Below are 15,446 nucleotides of genomic sequence, written 5' to 3'. Positions count from 1 at the left end.
ATCCATCATATCAGCTGTCTATCCTTCATCATATCAGCTGTCTATCCTTCATCATCCATCATATCAGCTGTCTGTCCTTCATCATCCGTCAAATCAGCTGTCTATCCTTCATCATATCAGCGGTCTATCCTTCATCCAACATATCAGCTGTCTGTCCTTAATCATCCATCATATCAGCTGTCTGTCCTTCATCATATCAGCTGTCTATCCTTAATCATCCCTCATATCAGCTGTCTGTCCTTCATCATCCATCATATCAGCTGTCTATCCTTCATCATATCAGCTGTCTATCCTTAATCATCCATCATATCAGCTGTCTGTCCTTCATCATCCATCATATCAGCTGTCTATCCTTCATCATCCATCATATCAGTTGTCTGTCCTTCATCCAACATATCAGCTGTCTGTCCTTCATCCATCATATCAGCTGTCTGTCCTTAATCATCCATCATATCAGCTGTCTATCCTTCATCATATCAGCTGTCTATCCTTAATCATCCCTCATATCAGCTGTCTGTCCTTCATCATCCATCATATCAGCTGTCTGTCCTTCATCATCCATCATATCAGCTGTCTATCCTTCATCATATCAGCTGTCTATCCTTCATCATCCATCATATCAGCTGTCTATCCTTCATCATCCATCATATCAGCTGTCTATCCTTCATCATATCAGCTGTCTATCCTTCATCATATCAGCTGTCTGTCCTTCATCATCCATCATATCAGTTGTCTATCCTTCATCATATCTGCTGTCTATCCTTCATCATCCATCATGTCAGCTGTCTATCCTTCATCATCCATCATATCAGCTGTCTATCCTTCATCATATCAGCTGTCTATCCTTGATCATCCATCATATCAGCTGTCTGTCCTTCATCATCCATCATATCAGCTGTCTATCCTTCATCATATCTGCTGTCTATCCTTCATCATCCATCATATCAGCTGTCTATCCTTCATCATCCATCATATCAGCTGTCTATCCTTCATCATATCAGCTGTCTATCCTTCATCATCCATCATATCAGCTGTCTATCCTTCATCATCCATCTTATCACTGTCTATCCTTCATCATATCAGCTGTCTGTCCATAACACGCCATTCAGCTGTCTATCCTTCATCATCTGTTGTTCAGTTGTCTATCTGCCCTGATGTTATTTGTGTTTTTGTCTACAACATTGTATATTTGAACCTATTTACATAAATAAACATGCACATACATTAGTGTTTTTGTGTTTGTCTGTGTGTCCCTAAAGGTCCCACCTGCAGGACCTGAAGGACGTGACCCACAACATCCACTATGAGACATTCCGCGTCAGGAGGCTGAACGAGAGTAACCTGACCGTCCACGGTCTGGCCCTGTCCTGCTTTCCAATGGAGAACGGGACCCACGGAACCAACGGAACCAATGGAACCTCGGACAGGAGCGAATCAGAGAGCCACCTCTGAGGGGGACCACAGAGTGCGTCGCACACAGCAGTAGCTCCAGCTTCCTGCTCACAGCTTCCTGTTTCCTGTTTTGACTGCAAAATCGTTGGCCGACTGTTTCCCCCAATCGGAACACGAGAAAGAGAGCGAAAAAAAGAAAGAGGAGCTTTTCTTTTAACAAAGGAGAGATGTTTTCGGTGGCCACCACACCTTGGATTTTGAACATTTTATTGAGTTTTACTAAAGACATTATTGATAAGAAATGCATTTAAACTTCATATATAAATATATTTTCTCAGAATGAGTTTATATTTCCTGGAAGCAGGGTCACACAGGGCTGGAAGAGCAGAGAGAGATGGGGAGAGAAAAACAGAAAAAGAGAGGGGGAGATTGATGGATGGAAAGGGGGAGAGTGAGGAATGGAGAGAAGTATGTAAACAGAGAGAGAGAGGGAGAGGGAGAGATGGAGAGAGAGATAAAACAGAGAGAGAGAGGGAGAGGGAGAGATGGAGAGAGAGATAAAACAGAGAGAGAGAGGGAGAGGGAGAGATGGAGAGAGAGATAAAACAGAGAGAGAGAGGGAGAGGGAGAGATGGAGAGAGAGAGGAAGAGATAAAAGTAAGTCGCTCTGGATAAGAGCGTCTGCTAAATGACTTAAATGTAAATGTAAATGTAAAAGTAGAGAGGGGGAGAGAGAGGAGGTGTGTTATGTGCTCAGACAATGTTATTTCTGCAATACCGATGTTTATGCAGTGTCATTGTTTACACTCATACTACCCCTGGAATTCAGAAAACTGAAATCACCTGCCTGAGAGTGATTTACAGTATACTGTAGCTAACACAGCTACAGCCTCCTGTATTCTACAGTACCCAGGTCCATTCTGCTACAGCCTCCTGTATTCTACAGTACCCAGGTCCATTCTGCTACAGCCTCCTGTATTCTACAGTACCCATGTCCATTCAGCTACAGCCTCCTGTATTCTACAGTACCCAGGTCCATTCTGCTACAGCCTCCTGTATTCTACAGTACCACGTCCATTTAGCTACAGCCTCCTGTATTCTAGAGTACCCAGGTCCATTCTGCTACAGCCTCCTGTATTCTACAGTACCCAGGTCCATTCTGCTACAGCCTCCTGTATTCTACAGTACCCAGGTCCATTCTGCTACAGCCTCCTGTATTCTAGAGTACCCAGGTCCATTCAGCTACAGCCTCCTGTATTCTAGAGTACCCAGGTCCATTCTGCTACAGCCTCCTGTATTCTACAGTACCCACGTCCATTCTGCTACAGCCTCCTGTATTCTACAGTACCCAGGTCCATTCTGCTACAGCCTCCTGTATTCTAGAGTACCCAGGTCCATTCTGCTACAGCCTCCTGTATTCTACAGTACCATGTCTATTCTGCTACAGCCTCCTGTATTCTACAGTACCCAGGTCCATTCTGCTACAGCCTCCTGTATTCTAGAGTACCCAGGTCCATTCTGCTACAGCCTCCTGTATTCTACAGTACCCACATCCATTCTGGGTGTTATTTGGGCACAGCAGAAATGATATGGTCTATATCAGATTTGTCAAACTCATTCCACTGAGGGTCGAGTGTCTGTGTCTGTTTTTTCCATTCAATTAAAACCTAGACAACCAGGTGAAGGGAGATCCTTACTAATTAGTGACCTGAATTCCTCCAGCAAGGACAAGGGTGGAGCGAAAACCTGCAGACACTCTGCCCTCCGTGAAATGAGTTTGACACGTGGTCTGTATGCTACTGTGTGAATACTGCAATGTGGCTTTGTTTGAATTCCGCCCCGTTTCTCCATCTCTCAAAGGACGGCAGCCTTTGTAACACTGTATGAATACTGGCAGAGCCATAGCCTAGCCTATGTATGGCTTATGAACCTCTTTCTATAACACAGGCATAGGCCTGTAATATATTCAGATGCTTCATTTCATTTAATACGCATGTTGACTTAAAAAAAAGAAAAGATATTTTTTCCAGAAAAGTCTTTTTTGTTTGTTACCTTTTCCACCTGCGGTAAATGTCGATACACACATACATATCCATACACACTTGTCCATCCATACGTACACAGTCCAGTTAACCTCCAAGGGCCTTTCTGTGTTGTGTATAGAGGGATTTCTCCCTTCTCTCTCCTTCCCCGATGGTGAGCTGTGCTGTTTGGAGAGAGGGCTCCACCTAGAGGCCAAGTGGAGGAATGACCGGAGTCAGAGACAGTGTCTAGGGTTGCAAAATTCCCAGTAGCTCTCAATGATACTATGTTATGGAGAGAGACAGGAAATGATGCAGACAGGATTAGATTAGCCCAGTTTACCCTCCTCTGTTGTACGGCTTTGGATGTGCCTAACTGTAGCTCAGAGACCCAAACTTCCTGTTTAACGTTAACATGTAAATGTGATGCTAGGGGGGACACAGATTAAGCCCACTTCGTCCTATAAGCCTTCTCCATTGAAAGTGTTTCGTAGACCAAGACTAGGCTCAATCTGTGTTGGGGAAACTGGTCCTATGATAACCATGTATGTGTGTGTTTGCCCATTCAAAGCCTGTCGTGTCTTCACAGACTGACTGCCTCTTCTTCAACTACTGATCAGCTGTCTGTTTTTAGACCAGATCACTAGATCATCACCCACTGTTGTCCATTACAGGCTCATCCCTCTCTCATTTATATACCTAGTGTTGACCTGGTACACAGCTGCCTATGACTTACAGGCATCTTGTACATACACGCACGCACGCACACACGCACACACACACATCCATGACGTGATAATGTTTGTGTTGTTTATCTCCTGCCTCTGATGTTTTATATTGTTGGTAGCCTAATGTTCTGTAAGCTGCATCCTGATAGACCTTGTTTTACACATTAATAAACACCATTGATTTACCATCCAATGATTGTCACTGTTACACGACTGAGTGGTGACTCACAATGACCCAGACACAGAGAGAATCACAATTGCATTTCCTTGATTCCTCGAGTCCTTTCTCCTCTCCTCGCGTCCTCAAAACCCGTTGGATGAGAAGGCCAAAAAGGAGGGACCTCTGACCTTCTCATCCAATGGGTTTTGAGGACGCGAGGGATCACGGAAACGCAATTGAGGTTCTCCCTATAAGGCCACGTAGAACAAGTTGTACAGCTGACGTACAACGCATTTGACACGACAGTCGTGATAAGAGTGGCAGTTTATCTGCATAGAAAGTGTTGGGAGACAAAACATTTTCGTGCAGACAAACCTTCACATAAATATCAGTTGCATCACAACAACCATTGTTGTCAAATGTGTATAAAAATGCAGGTGCTCACCACTGTGAGTTGCTTTGAATAAAAGCCTTGGTTAAATGGCAATGTAGGAGGATGCAAGGAAGGAGATGAGACACGCGGTTTAGTTTTGTACAACTTTTACTAAAACGGTGCAGACTGGAACCAAAACCATGTCAAAAAACAACAACTGCTCTCTGACAAGGCACTGCAGCCATCCTTCAGATTCACCACACCTCTTTCTCTCCTGTCCAATCAAATCCATTAGATTCACCACACCACTTTCTCTCCTGTCCAATCAAATCCATTAGAATTACCACACCACTTTCTCTCCTGTCCAATCAAATCCATTAGAATCACCACACCACTTTCTCTCCTGTCCAATCAAATCCTTTAGATTCACCACACCACTTCTATCCTGTCCAATCAAATGTTTCATATCATCACCACAGTATCAGTATTTACACAAAACAATGAGCAAAACATAAAAAAAAAATAATAAAAAAAAAAAAAACATCTTCATTTGACCTGTGTCACAAATAATAAACAGAGAGATACCAAAATAGTACCCATTATATAGGAATGTAGGTAAGGGAGTGTGGCAGACAGACAGATGTAGAGTACAGTTGTTCCTAAGAGTAACATGGGCCTTTAAAAGCTGCATAGCCGAGAGCGCTCTATGGATTGAATCCCGACCCTAAATACCCCACAACGTCCCATAGACCAGTGTCCCTCCCAAGCCACCATACCGTATCGGCAGATCACTGTAAACTCAGTTAAACTGAAACAGTTGAATTGAAACAGTTGAACTGACGCCAATGGAGAACTGGATAGAAGTTACATGTTAAGTCAGCAACTGTTTTCCATGTTTATGCTCCATAGACATTCCTGTCTTCAGATGCTCTTCGTTCCAGATCAGTGCAAACCAGTTGTTGACAGTGTTCTGAAGACTGATGTATTTTAACCCTCTAAACATGTTCCTCTGTGTGAATCAGAAGTACATCCAACATACTTTTATTGTTATAATTATTATACAGTGTCTTATTCAGTACAGAGTTTTAACCTGTTGGGTTGGTCTCCATGTGAAAAAATACATCAAACATGTCCCTGGACTCTTCCTCTGTTAGACAGAAGGAGGGAGAGAGAGAGAGAGAGAATGTGTTAGAAAGATGGAGAGAGATAGAGAGAATTGGTGGGTAATGACAAATTCCCCTGGACACTTCTTCTGTTAGAGATGGGGGGGGGGCTGTCAGCTTGGTGCTTGTCCTTAACATAGGTACAGTACAGTGTACAGTAGGGCTGTACAGGGTTGAGGTTGGGGAGTGATGATGTCAGTAATCCAGCCATTTTAGCTAACCAGACAGTACGCGGCAAGCTAAGCTAACCAATCCAGCTATCCTAGCTAAACTGACAGTATGCACCAAGCTAAGCTAACCAATCCAGCTATCCTAGCTAAACTGACAGTATGCAGCAAGCTAAGCTAACCAATCCAGCTATCCTAGCTAAACTGACAGTATGCAGCAAGCTAAGCTAACCAATCCAGCTATCCTAGCTAAACTGACAGTATGCAGCAAGCTAAGCTAACCAATCCAGCTATCCTAGCTAAACTGACAGTATGCAGCTAGTTAAGCTAACCAATCCAGCTATCCTAGCTAAACTGACAGTATGCAGCTAGTTAAGCTAACCAATCCAGCTATCCTAGCTAAACTGACAGTATGCAGCAAGCTAAGCTAACCAATCCAGCTATCCTAGCTAAACTGACAGTATGCAGCTAGTTAAGCTAACCAATCCAGCTATCCTAGCTAAACTGACAGTATGCAGCTAGTTAGCTAACCAATCCAGCTAGCTTAGCTAGGGGTCCAGGGGTGTCTGGAAAAAGACTACTGAAAGAAAACATTATGTGCTGGCCTCTCCCGGCCGTTACAAATCTGTAAGCCCACAACAGCTCACTATTTTCACGGCACCCTCGAGATTCAATGTGAATTTATAAAATTGCAATCAAGTACTGTTGAAGTAAAGCTGGACACAAAAGTCAAGATAGCTATCAGAACAAAAATAGAATCCCCCAGGGGACCAGCAGCCACAGCTAAAAGCTATAATCCCCTAGTGGACCAGCAGCCACAGCTAAGAGCTAGAATCCCCTAGTGGACCAGCAGCCACAGCTAAAAGCTAGAATCCCCTAGTGGACCAGCAGCCACAGCTAAGAGCTAGAATCCCCTAGTGGACCAGCAGCCACAGCTAAGAGCTAGAATCAGCTAAGAGCTAGAATCCCCTAGTGGACCAGCAGCCACAGCTAAGAGCTAGAATCCCCTAGTGGACCAGCAGCCACAGCTAAGAGCTAGAATCCCCTAGTGGACCAGCAGACACAGCTAAGAGCTAGAATCCCCTAGCTAAGAGCTAGAATCCCCTAGTGGACCAGCAGCCACAGCTAAGAGCTAGAATCCCCTAGTGGACCAGCAGCCACAGCTAAGAGCTAGAATCCCCTAGTGGACCAGCAGCCACAGCTAAGAGCTAGAATCCCCTAGTGGACCAGCAGACACAGCTAAGAGCTAGAATCCCCTAGTGGACCAGCAGCCACAGCTAAGAGCTAGAATCCCCTAGTGGACCAGCAGCCACAGCTAAGAGCTAGAATCCCCTAGTGGACCAGCAGACACAGCTAAGAGCTAGAATCCCCTAGTGGACCAGCAGCCACAGCTAAGAGCTAGAATCCCCTAGTGGACCAGCAGCCACAGCTAAGAGCTAGAATCCCCTAGTGGACCAGCAGCCACAGCTAAGAGCTAGAATCCCCTAGTGGACCAGCAGCCACAGCTAAGAGCTAGAATCCCCTAGTGGACCAGCAGCCACAGCTAAGAGCTAGAATCCCCTAGTGGACCAGCAGACACAGCTAAGAGCTAGAATCCCCTAGTGGACCAGCAGCCACAGCTAAGAGCTAGAATCCCCTAGTGGACCAGCAGCCACAGCTAAGAGCTAGAATCAGCTAAGAGCTAGAATCCCCTAGTGGACCAGCAGCCACAGCTAAGAGCTAGAATCCCCTAGTGGACCAGCAGCCACAGCTAAGAGCTAGAATCCCCTAGTGGACCAGCAGACACAGCTAAGAGCTAGAATCCCCTAGTGGACCAGCAGCCACAGCTAAGAGCTAGAATCCCCTAGTGGACCAGCAGCCACAGCTAAGAGCTAGAATCCCCTAGTGGACCAGCAGCCACAGCTAAAAGCTAGAATCCCCTAGTGGACCAGCAGCCACAGCTAAGAGCTAGAATCCCCTAGTGGACCAGCAGCCACAGCTAAGAGCTAGAATCCCCTAGTGGACCAGCAGCCACAGCTAAGAGCTAGAATCCCCTAGTGGACCAGCAGACACAGCTAAGAGCTAGAATCCCCTAGTGGACCAGCAGCCACAGCTAAGAGCTAGAATCCCCCAGTGGACCAGCAGCCACAGCTAAGAGCTAGAATCCCCTAGTGGACCAGCAGCCACAGCTAAGAGCTAGAATCCCCTAGTGGACCAGCAGCCACAGCTAAGAGCTAGAATCCCTTAGTGGACCAGCAGCCACAGCTAAGAGCTAGAATCCCCTAGTGGACCAGCAGCCACAGCTAAGAGCTAGAATCCCCTAGTGGACCAGCAGCCACAGCTAAGAGCTAGAATCCCCTAGTGGACCAGCAGACACAGCTAAGAGCTAGAATCCCCTAGTGGACCAGCAGCCACAGCTAAGAGCTAGAATCCCCTAGTGGACCAGCAGCCACAGCTAAGAGCTAGAATCCCCTAGTGGACCAGCAGCCACAGCTAAGAGCTAGAATCCCCTAGTGGACCAGCAGCCACAGCTAAGAGCTAGAATCCCTTAGTGGACCAGCAGCCACAGCTAAGAGCTAGAATCCCCTAGTGGACCAGCAGCCACAGTTAAGAGCTAGAATCCCCTAGTGGACCAGCAGCCACAGCTAAGAGCTAGAATCCCCTAGTGGACCAGCAGCCACAGCTAAGAGCTAGAATCCCCTAGTGGACCAGCAGCCACAGCTAAGAGCTAGAATCCCCTAGTGGACCAGCAGCCACAGCTAAGAGCTAGAATCCCCTAGTGGACCAGCAGCCACAGCTAAGAGCTAGAATCCCCTAGTGGACCAGCAGCCACAGCTAAGAGCTAGAATCCCCTAGTGGACCAGCAGCCACAGCTAAGAGCTAGAATCCCCTAGTGGACCAGCAGCCACAGCTAAGAGCTAGAATCCCCCTGTGGACCAGCAGCCACAGCTAAGAGCTAGAATCCCCTAGTGGACCAGCAGCCACAGCTAAGAGCTAGAATCCCCCAGTGGACCAGCAGCCACAGCTAAGAACTAGAATCCCCTAGTGGACCAGCAGCCACAGCTAAGAGCTAGAATCCCCTAGTGGACCAGCAGCCACAGCTAAGAGCTAGAATCCCCCAGTGGACCAGCAGCCACAGCTAAGAGCTAGAATCCCCTAGTGGACCAGCAGCCACAGCTAAGAACTAGAATCCCCTAGTGGACCAGCAGCCACAGCTAAGAGCTAGAATCCCCTAGTGGACCAGCAGCCACAGCTAAGAGCTAGAATCCCCTAGTGGACCAGCAGCCACAGCTAAGAACTAGAATCCCCTAGTGGACCAGCAGCCACAGCTAAGAGCTAGAATCCCCTAGTGGACCAGCAGCCACAGCTAAGAGCTAGAATCCCCCAGTGGACCAGCAGCCACAGCTAAGAGCTAGAATCCCCTAGTGGACCAGCAGCCACAGCTAAGAGCTAGAATCCCCTAGTGGACCAGCCGCCACAGCTAAGAGCTAGAATCCCCTAGTGGACCAGCAGCCACAGCTAAGAGCTAGAATCCCCCAGTGGACCAGCAGCCACAGCTAAGAGCTAGAATCCCCTAGTGGACCAGCAGCCACAGCTAAGAGCTAGAATCCCCTAGTGGACCAGCAGCCACAGCTAAGAGCTAGAATCCCCTAGTGGACCAGCAGCCACAGCTAAGAGCTAGAATCCCCTAGTGGACCAGCAGCCACAGCTAAGAGCTAGAATCCCCCAGTGGACCAGCAGCCACAGCTAAGAGCTAGAATCCCCCAGTGGACCAGCAGCCACAGCTAAGAGCTAGAATCCCCTAGTGGACCAGCAGCCACAGCTAAGAGCTAGAATCCCTTAGTGGACCAGCAGCCACAGCTAAGAGCTAGAATCCCCTAGTGGACCGGCAGCCACAGCTAAGAGCTAGAATCCCCTAGTGGACCAGCAGCCACAGCTAAGAGCTAGAATCCCCTAGTGGACCGGCAGCCACAGCTAAGAGCTAGAATCCCCTAGTGGACCAGCAGCCACAGCTAAGAGCTAGAATCCCCTAGTGGACCAGCAGCCACAGCTAAGAGCTAGAATCCCCTAGTGGACCAGCAGCCACAGCTAAGAGCTAGAATCCCCCAGTGGACCAGCAGCCACAGCTAAGAGCTAGAATCCCCTAGTGGACCAGCAGCCACAGCTAAAAGCTAGAATCCCCCAGTGGACCAGCAGCCACAGCTAAGAGCTAGAATCCCCTAGTGGACCAGCAGCCACAGCTAAGAGCTAGAATCCCCCAGTGGACCAGCAGCCACAGCTAAGAGCTAGAATCCCCTAGTGGACCAGCAGCCACAGCTAAGAGCTAGAATCCCCTAGTGGACCAGCAGCCACAGCTAAGAGCTAGAATCCCCTAGTGGACCAGCAGCCACAGCTAAGAGCTAGAATCCCCCAGTGGACCAGCAGCCACAGCTAAGAGCTAGAATCCCCCAGTGGACCAGCAGCCACAGCTAAGAGCTAGAATCCCCTAGTGGACCAGCAGCCACAGCTAAGAGCTAGAATCCCCCAGTGGACCAGCAGCCACAGCTAAGAGCTAGAATCCCCTAGTGGACCAGCAGCCACAGCTAAGAGCTAGAATCCCCCAGTGGACCAGCAGCCACAGCTAAGAGCTAGAATCCCCTAGTGGACCAGCAGCCACAGCTAAGAGCTAGAATCCCCTAGTGGACCAGCAGCCACAGCTAAGAGCTAGAATCCCCTAGTGGACCAGCAGCCACAGCTAAGAGCTAGAATCCCCTAGTGGACCAGCAGCCACAGCTAAGAGCTAGAATCCCCCAGTGGACCAGCAGCCACAGCTAAGAGCTAGAATCCCCTAGTGGACCAGCAGCCACAGCTAAGAGCTAGAATCCCCTAGTGGACCAGCAGCCACAGCTAAGAGCTAGAATCCCCTAGTGGACCAGCAGCCACAGCTAAGAGCTAGAATCCCCTAGTGGACCAGCAGCCACAGCTAAACAGACACAGTAGGTTGCCTCTGGAATGGAACCATATTCCTCCTACTGGCTAAGTAGTTGACTTGTTCTATATAGGGAATAGGTTCTTCAGGTATTGCTCAAAAGCTCCTCTTATTCCTATAATTATTCCTTCCTCAAATAGGGCACTTCTTTTGGCTCAAAGTAGTGCACTACATAGGTAATAGGGAGCCATTTCCGATTTTCCCGTAACCTAAATGAGCCACCCACTGAGCAGTATCATGACACACCAAACCAACAGGCTCAGCTTTAAACTGGTCTGTTTGGCTGAAAGACTGTCTCAACCAATCACAATCCTCAGTCAATAAATACAGAAATAAATAGATAAATACATTATGTACAGCACATCATTGAAGGTGAATAAATCAAAGTGGGACCAGTTGGTTAACATCCTGGCCTGTAGTGTTTGTGTGAAGCAGGAAATCAGACAGTCAGGAACCCTCAAGCTCACTACATGAATACTTAAGGTTAGAGGCAGTGAGGCTTTTAAAGGCAATGTTTCCTGGTTCGGGAGATCCCACTCACGGTTAACACTACATATGGTGGCTCAATGGGATAATGCCTTTAAAAGCAGAAATGCCTATAACCTGCTATCGGCTGTTGGGGGGGGAGGGGGTGGCCTGCACCTCTATCTCACCCATATCACCCCTGTCACCTTCACCTGAGGTCCAAGTACAAACTGTTATCTTTAGGGCTGGAGCTGGAAGAATGTTAGAACAGCTGTCTGCCTGGGGGTATGGCGGTGGGATGCAGTGCGTGTGTGTGTGTGTGTGTGTGTGTGTGTGTGTGTGTGTGTGTGTGTACCTAAATATAGCATGCGAAAAGTACCCTGTGTGGCGTAAGGTGTATGCTACGCTGTAAACAGTTACAGTCAGATCAACCTGGATGTCATTATGAACTGTTACAGTCAGATCAACCTGGATGTCATTATGAACAGTTACAGTCAGATCAACCTGGATGTCATTATGAAACAACTGTTACAGTCAGATCAACCTGGATGTCATTATGAACAGTTACAGTCAGATCAACCTGGATGTCATTATGAACAGTTACAGTCAGATCAACCTGGATGTCATTATGAAACAACTGTTACAGTCAGATCAACCTGGATGTCATTATGAACAGTTACAGTCAGATCAACCTGGATGTCATTATGAAACAACTGTTACAGTCAGATCAACCTGGATGTCATTATGAACAGTTACAGTCAGATCAACCTGGATGTCATTATGAAACAACTGTTACAGTCAGATCAACCTGGATGTCATTATGAACAGTTACAGTCAGATCAACCTGGATGTCATTATGAAACAACTGTTACAGTCAGATCAACCTGGATGTCATTATGAAACAACAGTTACAGTCAGATCAACCTGGATGTCATTATGAAACAACAGTTACAGTCAGATCAACCTGGATGTCATTATGAACTGTTACAGTCAGATCAACCTGGATGTCATTATGAAACAACAGTTACAGTCAGATCAACCTGGATGTCATTATGAACTGTTACAGTCAGATCAACCTGGATGTCATTATGAAACAACTGTTACAGTCAGATCAACCTGGATGTCATTATGAACAGTTACAGTCAGATCAACCTGGATGTCATTATGAAACAACTGTTACAGTCAGATCAACCTGGATGTCATTATGAACAGTTACAGTCAGATCAACCTGGATGTCATTATGAAACAACTGTTACAGTCAGATCAACCTGGATGTCATTATGAAACAACAGTTACAGTCAGATCAACCTGGATGTCATTATGAAACAACAGTTACAGTCAGATCAACCTGGATGTCATTATGAACTGTTACAGTCAGATCAACCTGGATGTCATTATGAAACAACAGTTACAGTCAGATCAACCTGGATGTCATTATGAACTGTTACAGTCAGATCAACCTGGATGTCATTATGAAACAACTGTTACAGTCAGATCAACCTGGATGTCATTATGAAACAACTGTTACAGTCAGCTCAACCTGGATGTCATTATGAAACAACTGTTACAGTCAGATCAACCTGGATGTCATTATGAACTGTTACAGTCAGATCAACCTGGATGTCATTATGAAACAACTGTTACAGTCAGATCAACCTGGATGTCATTATGAACTGTTACAGTCAGATCAACCTGGATGTCATTATGAACTGTTACAGTCAGATCAACCTGGATGTCATTATGAAACAACTGTTACAGTCAGATCAACCTGGATGTCATTATGAACTGTTACAGTCAGATCAACCTGGATGTCATTATGAACTGTTACAGTCAGATCAACCTGGATGTCATTATGAAACAACTGTTACAGTCAGATCAACCTGGATGTCATTATGAACTGTTACAGTCAGATCAACCTGGATGTCATTATGAACTGTTACAGTCAGATCAACCTGGATGTCATTATGAAACAACTGTTACAGTCAGATCAACCTGGATGTCATTATGAACTGTTACAGTCAGATCAACCTGGATGTCATTATGAACTGTTACAGTCAGATCAACCTGGATGTCATTATGAAACAAATCCTCAGAAGGAAGCAAGCTGAGGACCCCCCCCCCCACACACCCACACCCACACACACACACACACACACACACACACACACACACACACACACACACACACACACACACACACACACACACACACACACACACACACACACAGCAGTAAGGAGAGCTGGTTCACCAGGTGAAGTTTAGAATAGTAATGAGATATTACAGGACTGCAAAACTTGGCCCTCTGACAGAGCCGCCATCGACCACAAAGCATGCTGGGTAAAGGGCTCAGTCGTAGTAGTGGTCAGGGTAGACGTTGCTCATATTCACAGATCTAGGATCAGCTTACTCTACCCACACCCTAACCTTGCCCATTAGGAGAAAGTCAGAATATCTGACCCTGTATCAGTTGTTAACCTGGTCTTAAATCTCCAATATAACAGGAGGCCATCGTTCCCTCCCTGTTGTGGAACATCCTCAGTCTCACACACAGAGTCAGTTTGTGTTGAGTTGATTCAGAGACACAACGACCGTGTGTGTGTGTGTGTGTGTGTGTGTGTGTGTGTGTGTACATTACTGTAACGGACAGTGTAAACGGAGGTGCTGCCACATAGCATCAAGACGTTGAGGTAAGTCCTGATGCTGGCAGGTAAAACCATGGCACAAAGGATTTATATGACGGTAGTCCTCTCCCATCTAACCACTAATATTAAACTGACCACAGAATGGACTGGCAAACAGAATGGTTGGAAAGGCCAAGCTTAACCAATCAGCATCAGCTAGTGTATGTAAAGTGGAATAGAGTCTCTGTAGTCTCAGTCTGTCCTGACCCTGACCTCTGCAGGGTCTGATCAGGTGACCTCTGGGTAGAATCATCAGGGTTGAGCCTCCAAAACCCCAGTGTTTCCTGGGTAGTGTAGTTGTCCTGGTCCTGTACTGTAAAGCCTCAGACACGTGTCCTCCGTCCACACAGGAATTCATTCTCAGTTGTCCTCAGATTCCCAAAATAATGTTTACAAAAATAAAATAATAGTAGTAGTAATATCAACAACAAAAAGAGAGAGATGAATCGGCATGACAACGAGCGGGTAAAGCGTGCAGCTCTGGCGCGTTATTCTACAGAGGCATTTTTCTTCTTTAGTTCTTTGCTAAGACACGGAGATGGAGGAGAGGGTCTGACGTCACCCCATTCTCACACAGAGAGACACGGAGATGGAGGAGGAGAGGGTCTGACGTCACCCCATTCTCACACAGAGAGACACGGAGATGGAGGAGGAGAGGGTCTGACGTCACCCCATTCTCACACAGAGAGACACGGAGATGGAGGAGAGGAGTGGGTCTGACGTCACCCCATTCTCACACAGAGAGACACGGAGATGGAGGAGAGGAGTGGGTCTGACGTCACCCCATTCTCACACAGAGAGACACGGAGATGGAGGAGAGGAGTGGGTCTGACGTCACCCCATTCTCACACAGAGAGACACGGAGATGTTACCATGTCACCGCTAAGTCTGGTTGTCTGGTGGAGTTACATGTTTCGTGTGTGTGTGTGTGTGTATACAGTGTGTGTGTGTGTGTGAGTACAGTGTGTGTGTGTGTGTGTGTGTGTGTGTGTACAGTGTGTGTGTGTGTGTGTACAGTGTGTGTACAGTGTGTGTACAGTGTGTGTACAGTGTGTGTGTGTGTGTGTGTGTGTGTGTGTACAGTGTGTACAGTGTGTGTGTGTGTGTGTGTACAGTGTGTGTGTGTGTGTGTGTACAGTGTGTGTGTACAGTGTGTGTGTACAGTGTGTGTGTACGTGTGTGTGTACAGTGTGTGTACAGTGTGTGTACAGTGTGTGTACAGTGTGTGTGTGTGTGTGTGTGTGTGTGTGTGTGTACAGTGTGTACAGTGTGTACAGTGTGTGTGTGTGTGTGTGTGTGTACAGTGTGTGCGTGTTCGATGATCCTGTGTGGAACGTTCCCAGAC

The 15,446-nt window shown here is 46.8% G+C and overlaps 2 long non-coding RNA genes across 3 annotated transcripts; one reads left to right on the top strand and one right to left on the bottom strand.

The window, feature by feature from the left end:
• The first annotated feature begins 1,993 nt into the window (after positions 1–1,993).
• On the top strand, positions 1,994–4,334 carry LOC115171997 (uncharacterized). Its single transcript, XR_003871343.1, has 2 exons — positions 1,994–2,053; positions 2,114–4,334. It is a non-coding gene; the product is annotated as an uncharacterized LOC115171997 (long non-coding RNA).
• Positions 4,335–11,080: 6,746 nt separating this feature from the next.
• Positions 11,081–13,559, bottom strand: LOC115171995 (uncharacterized). Of its 2 annotated transcripts, none has more exons than XR_003871341.1 (2): positions 12,458–13,559; positions 11,081–12,417 (listed from the first exon to the last, which is right to left on the bottom strand). It is a non-coding gene; the product is annotated as an uncharacterized LOC115171995 (long non-coding RNA). The 2 variants fall into 2 exon arrangements; XR_003871342.1 differs by having other exon boundaries at positions 11,081–12,301.
• Between the last annotated feature and the right edge of the window lie 1,887 nt (positions 13,560–15,446).

This window comes from Salmo trutta, chromosome 32, assembly GCF_901001165.1.
Source record: "Salmo trutta chromosome 32, fSalTru1.1, whole genome shotgun sequence".
NCBI lineage: Eukaryota > Metazoa > Chordata > Actinopteri > Salmoniformes > Salmonidae > Salmo > Salmo trutta.
Note: the sequence above shows the minus strand (reverse complement) of the source record. Positions and strands in the feature narration are given on the sequence as shown.